Source organism: Mesoplodon bidens, assembly GCF_964165515.1.
Source record: "Mesoplodon bidens genome assembly, chromosome: X".
Lineage (NCBI taxonomy): Eukaryota > Metazoa > Chordata > Mammalia > Artiodactyla > Ziphiidae > Mesoplodon > Mesoplodon bidens.
This window is the reverse complement of record NC_138163.1, coordinates 87,755,736-87,767,309: the sequence shown is the minus strand read 5'-3', so window position 1 is coordinate 87,767,309 and position 11,574 is coordinate 87,755,736.

Here is an 11,574-nt window from a genome sequence, read left to right as displayed (position 1 = left end):
TTTTATTGTATAACTTTGTAATAAGTTTTGAAATCAGGAAGTGTGAGACCCCCAACTTTGTTCTTCTTTGTCAAGATTGTTTTGGCTATCCTGGGTACTTTGAGATTCCTTATGAACTTTAGGGTGGATTTTTCTTTTTCTGCAAGAAATGCCATTGGAATTTTAATAGGGGGTGCCTTAAATCTGTAGATCACTTTGAGAAGTAATGATGTCTTAACAATATTAAATATTCTAATCTATGAACACTTGGGGGTTTTTTATGAGGTGATAAAATGTTCTAAACTTTACTGATGATGGTTGCACATATCAGTGAATATACCAAAAATCATTAAATTAAATAATTTGAGTGAATGAATTGCATGGTATATGGGTTGTATCTCAATAAATCTCTTTTAAAAAAGGAGATTGAATATAGTTCCCACACCAACATCTACTACACCTACTGCTTTTATGTATGTAAAGACATAGTGACAGTTTAGTGTGCTGTAGATGAACTCAGAATATGCTACTTAACTTTCATAATAAAAGTGGTTTTATTATTATAGTTTATATCAACTTACCTTCAAAAAATCAGTTTCACAATGTAGGGAATTTATCATTATCTCTACCTAACATCAGGAAACTAAAATGCAATGAATTTAGGGGAATTATATAAGATCCTTTGCCTGAGGAATAGCAGAGCTAATAAGACTTAAACATAGTCTCTGACTACAGTGTCTGTGCTATTTGCACTCTGACACACCACTTGTAAAGATTCATTAATTTTGTATATTTTTTGAGGTCAGGGGCTGTTTATACATCTTTGTATGACAAATAATGCCTGGCCTATATCAAATACTTCATAAATATTTATTGAACTTTTAAACTGATTCATGATTTATAAATTTCATTACATTTTTTGTCTTATTTACTCTTTACCATGAAGTAGTATTATCACCACTTTACAAATGTTAAAATTGAAGCTCAGAGAGGCTAGGTAAGTTTTTCAGTTTCATAGCTAGTAAGTATAATTAAAACTATACTTTTGTAATAACAATTTTCTAATTATGTTCTTTTACACATTGTTTTGGCTATTCAGGCTTGCATTTCCATATAAATTTTAGGGTCAGCTGATTAATTTCTGCAAAAGATATTCCTGAATTTTGAAAGGAACTGCATCATGACTGTAGATGTTTTTTGTAGTATCACCATATTAACAATAAGTCTTCCAATCCATGAACAGAGGATGACTTTTCATTTATTTAGGTCGTTAATGTCTTTCTATGAGGTTTTGGAATTTTCAGAGTCTATGTCTTGCACTTACTTGTTAAGTTTATTCCTAAGAATTTTATTATTTTTGAAGATATTATAAATGGAATTTTCTTAATTTCATTTTAAGATTTTTTATTGCTAGTGTATGGAAATATAATTAGTTTTTGTATACTGATCTAATATTCTGCAACACTGCTGAATTTAATTATTAATTCTAATCATTCATTCATGGATTCCTTAGATTTTTCTACATAAAATATATCATCTGTAAATGGAAATAGTTTTACTTCTTCCTTTCGAGCTTGGATGGTTTTTCTTTCTTTTGCATGTGTAACTGTCTTGGCTATAACTTCAATAACAATGTTGAATAAAATTACCAAGAATATTAATACTTGTTTTCTTCCTGGTATTAGGGGAAAGCTTTTGGCCTATCACCATTAAGTATGTTAACTGTGGGTTTTTCTTAGAGTCCCTTTATCAGCTTGAGGAAATCTCCATGTATTCCTAGGGTATAGTTTAATTTTATCATGGAAGAATATTAGATTTTATCAAATGTTTTTTATTTGTCTATGAGACTATCCTGTGGTTTTGTCCTTAATTTAATCAATATGGTATATTACACTGATTGATTTTCATATGTTGAACGAAACTGACATTCCTGAGATGATTCCCATTTTATCATGGTGTGCAATTTTTTTTAATGTTCTTGGGTACATTTCTGTTGAGGATTTTTGCACCTGTATTCATAAAAGACATTGGTCTGTAGTTTCCTTTTCTTGATATATCGTTTTCTGGTTTTGGTGTCAGAGTAATACTGGTCCCATATTTGGGAAGTATTTCCTCCCATTCTATTTTTTGGAAGAGGTCTTAAAACATTTGGTGGTATTTACCAGAGAAGATATCTAAGTTAGTTTTCTTTTTTCTTTTTCTTTTTTTTTTTTTTACATTGGAGCATATTTGAGTTACAATGTTGTATGAGTTTCAGGAGTACAGCAAAGTGATTTAGTTATACATTTACATATCCTTTTTCATATTCTTCTCCCATATAGGGTATTGCAGAGTATCGAGTAGCATTCCCTGTGGTGTACAGTAGGTCTTTGTTGATTATCTATTTTATATTGATATATAGTAGTGTATATATATTAATCCAACCTCCTAATTTATCCCTCTCTCCCCCCAGTCTCCCCTTTGATAATCATGTTTGTCTTCTAAGTCTGTGAGTCTGTTTCTGTTTTGTAAATGAGTTCATTTGCATCATTTTTTAATATTCCACATATAAGTGATAGCATATGTTATTTGTCTTTCTCTGACTTAACTTCATTTAGCATGATAATCTCTAGATCCATCCATGTTGTTGCAAATGACATTATTTCATTCTTTTTTATGGCTGAGTAATAGTCCATTGTATATATGTACCACATCTTCTTTATCCATTCATCTGTTGATGGACATTTAGGTTGCTTCCATGGCTTGGCTATTGGAAATAGTGCTGCCATGAACCTTGGGGGACATGTATGTTTTTGAAGTATGGTTTTCTCCAGATATTGCCCAGGAATAGGATTGAATGATACCTCTGTTTTTAGTTTTTTAAGGAACCTCCATACTGTTCTCCATAGTGGTTGTACAATTTACCTTCCCACCAACAGTGTAGGAGGGTACAATTTTCTCCACACCCTCTCCAGCATTTATTGTTTGTAGACTTTTTGATAATGGTCATTCTGACCAGTGTGAGGTTTGATTTGCACTTCTCTAATGATAAGTGAATTTGAGCATCTTTTCATGTGCTTTTTTGGCCGTCTGTAAAGTCTTCTTTGGAGAAATGTCTATTTAGATCTTCTGCTGATTTTTTGATTGGGTTGTTTGTGTTTATTTTTTTGCTATTGAGTGGCAAGAGCTGTTTTTGTATTCTGGAGATTAATTCCTTGTTGGTCACTTCTTTTGCAAGTAATTTCTCCCATTCTGTGGGTTGTCTTTCCGTTTTGTTTATGGTCACCTTTCATGTGCAAAAACTTTTAAGTTCAATTAGGTCTCATTTGTTTATTTTTGTTTTTATTTCCATTACTCTAGGAGGTGGATCCAAAAAGACATTGCTGTGATTTATGTCAGAGAGTGTTCTGCCTATGTTTTACTCTAAGAGCTTTGGAGTATCCAGTCTTATATTTAGGTTTTTAATCCATTTTGAGTTTGTATTTGTGTGTGGTGTTACAGAATTTTCTCATTTTATTATTATACATGTAGCTGTCCAGTTTTCCCAGCACCATTTATGGACGAGACTGCCATTTCTCCGTTGTATATTCTTGTCTCCTTTGCCATAGATTAACTGACCATAGGTGTGTAACATCATTTCAGGGATCTTTATCCTGTTCCATTGATCTATATTTCTGTCCTTGCACCAGTAACATACTGTTTTGACTACTGTAGCTTTGTAGTATAGTCTGAAGTCAGGAAGCCTGATTTCTCCTGCTCCACTTTTCTTTTTTGGGTTTTTGGCTTTTCTTTTTTCTTTTTTGGATCCATTTTCTTTTTCTTTTTTTCTTTTTCTTTTTCATTTTTCTTTCTTTCTTCTTTGGCTACTCATGGTCTTTTGTGTTTCCACACAAGATTTAATATTTATTGTTCTAATCTGTGAAAAATGCCATTGGTAATTTGATAGGGTTGCATTAAATGTGTAGATTGCCTTGGATAGTATATTCATTTTATCAATATTATTCTTCCAATCCAAGAACATGGTATATCTTTCCAACTGTTTGTGTAACCTTTGATTACTTTCATCGGCATCTTAGTTTTCAGACTACGGGTCTTTTGTCTCCATAGGTACAAAAACTTTCAACTAACAAAGTCCAGGACCAGATGGCTTCACAGGCGAATTCTACCAAATATTTAGAGTAGAGGTAACACCTATCCTTCTGAAACTCTTCCAAACAGTTGCAGAGGCAGAAACAATCCCAAGCTTGTTCTCTGAGACCAACACCTCTCTGATACCAGACAAAGATACCACAAAAAAAAAAAATCAGTATCACTGATGCACATAGATGCAATAATCCACAAGAAAATACTAGCAAGCAGAATCCAACAATATAATAAAGGATCAATCCACCAGGGGACAGACAGCAGAAGCAAGAAGAACTACAGTCTTGCAGCCCACCGAATGAAAACCACAATCACAGAAAGACGAAATGAAAAGGCAGAGAACTATGTCCCAGATGAAGGAAAAAGAAAAAAAAAACAGAAAAAAACTAAATGAAGTGCAGGTAGGTAAGCTTCCAGAAAAAGAATTCAGAATAATGATAGTGAAGATGATCCAGGACCTCAGAAAAAGAATGGAGGCAAGGATCGAGAAGATGCAAGAAACATTTAACAAAGACAAACAATAATAAAAAAGCAAACAAACAGAGATGAACAATACAATAACTGAAATGAAAAATCCACTAGAATGAATCAATAGCCAAATAACTGAGGGAGAAGAACAAATAAGTGACCTGGAAGACAGAATGGTGGAAATCACTGCCGTGGAACAGAAAAAGAAAAAAGAATGAAAAGAAATGAAGACAGCCTAAGAGACCTCTGGGACAACATTTAATGCAACAACATTCTCATTATAGGGGTCCCACAAGGAGAAGAGAGAGAGAAAATACATGAGAAAATATTTGAAGACATTATAGACAAAAACTTCCCTAACATGTGAAAAGAAATAACCACCCAAGTCCAGGAAGTGCCAAGAGTCCCAGGCAGGAAAAACCCGAGGAGGAACAAACCTAAGCACATAGTGATCAAATTGACAAAAATTAAAGACAAATAAATATTATTAAAAGCAACAAGGGAAAAATGACAAATAACATGCAAAGGAACTCCCATATGGTTAACAGCTGATTTCTCAGCAAAAATTCTGCAAGCCAGAAGGGAGTGGTATGATATATTTAAAGTGATAAAAGGGAAGAACTTAAAACCAGGAATACTCTACCAAGCAAGGATCTCCTTCAGATTCGATGGAGAAATCAAAAGCTTTACAAACAAGTAAATTCTAGGAGAATTCAGCACTAAAAAACAAGTTCTACAACAAATGCTAAAGGAACTTCTCTAGGCGGAAAACACAAGAGAAGAAAAGGACTTACAGAAACAAACAAAAAACAATTGAGAAGTTGGTAATAGGAACATACATAAACATAATAACCTTAAATGTGAATGGATTAAATGCTCCAACCAAAAGACAGAGATTCACTGAATAGATACAAAAACAAGACTCATATATATACTGTTGACAAGAGACCCACTTCAGACCTAGGAACACATACAGACTGAAAGTGAGGGGGAAGGAAAAAGATATTCCATGCAAATGGATATCAAAATAAAGCTGGAGTAACAATACACATATCAGACAAAGTAGACGTTAATATAAAGAATGTTAAAAGAGACAAGGAAGGACACAACATAGTGACCAAAGGGTCAGTCCAGGAAGACAATATAAAAATTATAAATATATATGCACTCAACAAGAGAGCACTTCAATACATAAGGCAAGTGTTAAAAACTATAAAAGTGGAAATAGACAGTAACATAATAATAGTGGGGGACCCTAACACCCCACTTACACCAATGGACAGATCACCCAGACAGAAAATTAATGAGGAAATACAAACTTTAAATGACACAATAGACCAGATAGATTTCATTGATATTTATAGGACATTCCATCCGAAAACAATAGATTAAACTTTCTTCTCAAGTGCACACGGAACATTCTCCAGGATAGATCACATCTAGGGTCACAAATCAAACCTCGGTAACTTTAAGAAAATTGAAAGCATATCAAACATCTTTTCTGACCACAACACTATCAGACTAGAAATAAATTACAGTAAAAAAAAACGTAAAAAACAGAAACTCATGAGGCTAAACAATATGCTACTAAATAACCAAGATATCCCTGAAGAAATAAAAGAGGAAGACAAAAAATACCTAGAGACAAATAACAATGAAAACAAAATGACCCAAAACCTATGGGATGAAGCAAAAGCAGTTTGAAGAGGGAAGTTTATAGCAATAAAATCCTACATCAAGAAACAAGAAAAATTTCAAATAAACAATCTAACCTTACACCTAAAGGAATTAGAGAAAGAAGAAGAAACAAATCCCAAACTTAGTAGAATGAAAGAAATCATAAAGATCAGAAAATAAATAAATGAAATAGAAACAAAGAAAACAATAGAAAATATCAATAAAACTAAAAGCTGTTTTTTGAGAAGATAAACAAAATTGACAAACATTAAGCAAGACTCATCAAGAAAGGAAAGAGAGAAGAATCAAATCAATAAAATTAGAAATGAAAAGGGAGAAGTTACAACAGACACCGCAGAAATAAAAGTAGCATAAAAGAATACTATAAGCAACTATATGCCAATAAAATGGACAGCCTGGAAGAAATGGACAAATTCTTAGAAGGGTATAACCATCCAAGACTGAACCAGGATTAAATATAAAATATGAACAGACCAATCACAAGTAATAAAATTGAAACTGTGATTAAAAACCATCCAACAGGGCTTCCCTGGTGGGGCAGTGGTTGAGAGTCCACCTGCCGATACAGGGGACACGGGTTCATGCCCCAGTCTGGGAAGATCCCACATGCCGCGGAGCGGCTGACCTGTGAGCCATGGCCATTGAGCCTGCACTTCCGGAGTCTGTGCTCCTCAATGGGAGAGGCCACAACAGTGAGAGGCCCACATACTGCAAAAAAAAAAAAAAAACATCCAACAAACAGAAGTCCAGGCCAGATGACTTCACAGGTGAATTCTATCAAATATTTAGAGAAGAGCTAACACCCATCCTTCTCAAACTCTTCCAAGAAATTGCAGAGGAAGGAACACGCTCAAACTCATTGTACAAGGCAACCATCACCCTGATAACAAAAGCCAACAAAGATACTACAAAAAAAGAAAGTTACAGACCGTTATCACTGATGAATATAGATGCAAAAATCCTCAACAAAATACTAGCAAACAGAATCCAACAATACATGAACAAGATCTTACACCATTATCAAGTGAGATTTATCCAAGGGCTGCAAGCCTTCTTCAATACATGCAAATCAATCCATGTGATACACCATATTAACAAATTGAAGAATAAAAACCATATGATCCTCTCAATAGGTGCAGAAAAAGCTTTGAACAAAATTTAACACCCATTTATGATAAAAAAAAAAAACTCTTCAGAATGTGGGCATACATGGAACCGACCTCAACATAATAAAGACCATATACAACAAACCCACAGCAAACATCATTCTCAATGGTGAAAAACTGAAAGCAATTTCTCTAACATGAGGAACAAGACAAGGATGCCCACTCTTACCAATACTATTCAACATAGCTTTGGAAGTCCTAGCCATGGCAATCAGAGAAGCAAAAGAAATCCAAATAGGAAAAGAAGTAAAGCCGTCACTGTTTGCAGATGACATGATACTACACATAGAGAATCCTAAAGATGCCACCAGAAAACTACTAGAGCTAATCAAAGTATTTGGTAAAGTTGCAGGATACAAAATTTATGCACAGAAATATCTTGCATTCCTATACAATGACAGTGAAAGATCAGAAAAAGAAATTAAGGAAACAATTCCATTCACCATTGCAGCAAAAAAAATAAAATACCTAGGAATAAACCAACCTAAGGAGATAAAAGACCTGTACTAAGAAAGCTATAAGACACTGATGAAAGAAATGAAAGATGATGCAAACAGATGGAGAGATACACCATGTCCTTGGATTTGAAGAATCAATATTCTGAAAATGACTATATTACCCAAAGCAATCTACAGAGCCAATGAAATCCCTATCAAATTACCAATAGCATTTTTTACACAACTAGAACAAAAAATCTTAAAATTTGTTTGGAGACACAATAAACCCAAATAGCCAAAGCAATCTTTTTTTTTAACATCTTTATTGGAGTATAGTTGCTTTACAGTGGTGTGTTAGTTTCTGCTTTATAACAAAGTGACTCAGCTATACATTTACATATATCCCCATATCTCCTCCCTCTTGCGTCTCCCTCCCACCCACCCTATCCACCCCTCTAGGTGGTCACAAAGCACCCAACTGATCTCCCTGTGCTATGCAGCTGCTTCCCACTAACTATCTATTTTACATTTGGTAGTGAATATATGTCAATGTCACTCTCACTTCGTCCCAGCTTACCCTTCACCCTCCCTGTGTCCTCAAGTCCATCCTCTAGTAGGTCTGTGTCTTTATTCCTGTCCTACACCTAGGTTCAGCAGAAACTTTTTTTTTTTTAGATTCTATATATATGTGTTAGCACACAGTGTTTGTTTTTCTCTTCCTGACTTATTTCACTGTGTATGACAGACTCTAGGTACATCCACCTCACCACAAAAAAACTCAATTTTGTTTCTTTTTATGGCTGGGTAATATTCCTTTGTATATGTGTGCCACATTTTCTTTATCTATTCATCCATCAATGGACACTTAGGTTGCTTCCATTTCCTGGCTAATGTAAATAGTGCTGCAGTGAACATTGGGGTACATTACTCTTTTTGAATTATGGTTTTCTCAGGGTATATGCCCAGTAGTGGGATTGCTGGGTCATATGGTAGCTCTATTTTTAATTTTTTTAAGGAACCTCCATAATGTTCTCCATAATGGCTGTATCAATTTACATTGCCACCAACAGTGCAAGCACGTTCCCTATTCTCCACGCCCTCTCCAGCATTTATTGTTTGTAGATTTTTGATGATGGCCATTCTGACTGGTGTGAGGTGTTACCTCATTGTATTTTTGATTTGCGTTTCTCAAATGATTAGTGATGTTGAGCATCTTTAAATGTGTTTCCTGGTCATCTTTATGTCCTCTTTGGAGAATTGTCTATTTAGGACTTCTGCCCATTTTTTTATTGGGTTGTTTGGTTTTTGATATTGAGCTGCATGGGCTGCTTGTATATTTGGGAGATTAATTCTTTGTCAGTTGCTTCATTTGTAAATATTACCTACCATTCTGAGGGTTGTCTTTTCTCCTTGTTTCTTGTTTCCTTTGCTGTGCAAAAGGTTTTAAGGTTCATTAGCTTCCATTTGTTTATTTTGTTTTTATTTCCATTTCTCTAGCAGGTGGTTCAAAAATGATCTTGCTGTGATTTATGTTATAGAGTGTTCTGCCTATGTTTTCCTCTAAGAGTTTCATAGTGTCTGACTTTATATTTAGGTCTTTAATCCATTCTGAGATTTTTTTTGTATGGTGTTAGGGAGTGTTCTAAGTTCATTCTTTTACATGTAGCTGTCCAGTTTTCCCAGAACCACTTATTGAAGAGGCTGTCTTTTCTCCATTATATATTCTTGCCTCCTCTAACAGAGATAAGGCTACCATATGTGCATGGCTTAATCTCTGGGCTTTCTATCCTGTTCCATTGATCTATATTTCTCTTTTGTGCCAGTACCATATTGTCTTCATTACTGTAGCTTTGTAGTATACTCTGAAGTCACAGAGCCTGATTCCTGCAGCTCCGTTTTTCTTTCACAAGATTGATTTGGCTATACAGGGTCTTTTGTGTTTCCATACAAATTGTGATATTTTTTCTTCTAGTATTGTGAAAATTACACTGGTAGTGTGATAGGGATTGCCTTGAATCTGTAGATTGCTTTAGGTAGTATATTCATTTTCTCAGTGTTGGTGCTTCCAGTCCAAGAACATGGTATATCTCTCCACCTGTATCATCTTTAAGTTCTTTCATCAGTGTCTTATAGTTTTCTGCATACAGGTCTTTTGTCTCCTTAGGTAGGTTGTGGGGTTTTTTTTAACATCTTTATTGGAGTATAATTGCTTTACAATGGTGTGTTAGTTTCTGCTTTAAAACAAAGTGAATCAGTTATACATATACATATGCTCCCATATCTCTTCCCTCTTGCACCTCCCTCCCACTCATCCTCCCTATCCCACCCCTCTAGCTGGTCACAAACCACCTAGCAAATCTCCCTGTGTGATGTGGCTGTTTCCCACTAGCTATCTATTTTACGATTGGTAGTGTATATATGTCCATGCCACTCTCTCACTTTGTCACAGCTTTCCCTTCCCCCTCCCAATATCCTCAAGTCCATGCTCTAGTAGGACTTTGCCTTTATTCCCATCTTACCCCTAGGTACTTCATGACTTTTTTTTCCTTTAGATTCCATATATATGTGTTAACATAAGATTTTTCATTTTCTCTTTCTGACTTACTTCACTCTATATGACAGACTCTAGGTCCATCCACCTCACTACAAATAACTCAATTTTGTTTCGTTTCATGGCTGAGTAATATTCCATTGTATATATTTACCCTATCTTCTTTATCCATTCATCTGTTGATGGACACTTATGTTGCTTCCATGTCCTGGCTATTGTAAATAGAGCTGCAATGAACATTTTGGTACATGACTCTTTTTGAATTATGGTTTTCTCAGGGTATATGCCCAGTAGTGGGATTGTTGGGTCATATGGTAGTTCTATTTGTAGATTTTTAAGGAACCTCCATACTGTTCTCCATAGTGGCTGTATCAATTTACATTCCACCAGCAGTGCAAGAGTGTCCCCTTTTCTCCACACCCTCTACAGCATTTATTGTTTCTAGATTTTTTGATGATGGCCATTCTGACTGGTGTGACATGATATCTCATTGTACTTTTGATTTGCATTTCTCTAATGATTAATGATGTTGAGCATTCTTTCAGTGTTGTTGGCAATCTGTATATCTTCTTTGGAGAAATGTCTATTTAGGTCTTCTGCCCATTTTGGATTGGATTATTTGTGTTTTATGTTATTGAGCTGCATGAGCTGCTTGTAAATTTTGGAGATTAATCCTTTGTCAGTTGCTTCATTTGCACATATTTTTGCCCATTCTGAAGGAGGTCTTTTGGTCTTATTTGTGGTTTCTTTTGCTGGCCAAAAGCTTTTAAGTTTCGTTAGGTCCCATTTTTTTATTTTTCTTTTTATTTCCATTTCTCTAGGAAGTGTGTCAATAAGAATCTTCCTGCGATTTATGTCATAGAGTGTTCTGCCTATGTTTTCCTCTAAGAGTTTGATGGTGTCTGGCCTTACATTTAGGTATTTAATCCATTTTGAGTTTATTTTTGTGTATGTTGTTACGGAGGGTTCTATTTTCATTCTTTTACATATAGCTGTCCAGTTCGCCCAGCACCACTTACTGAAGAGGCTGTCTATTCTCCACTGTATATTCTTGCCTCCTTTATCAAAGATAAGGTGACCATATGTCCGTGGGTTTATCTCTGGGCTTTCTATCCTGTTCCATTGATCTATCTTTCTGTTTTTGTGCCAGTAC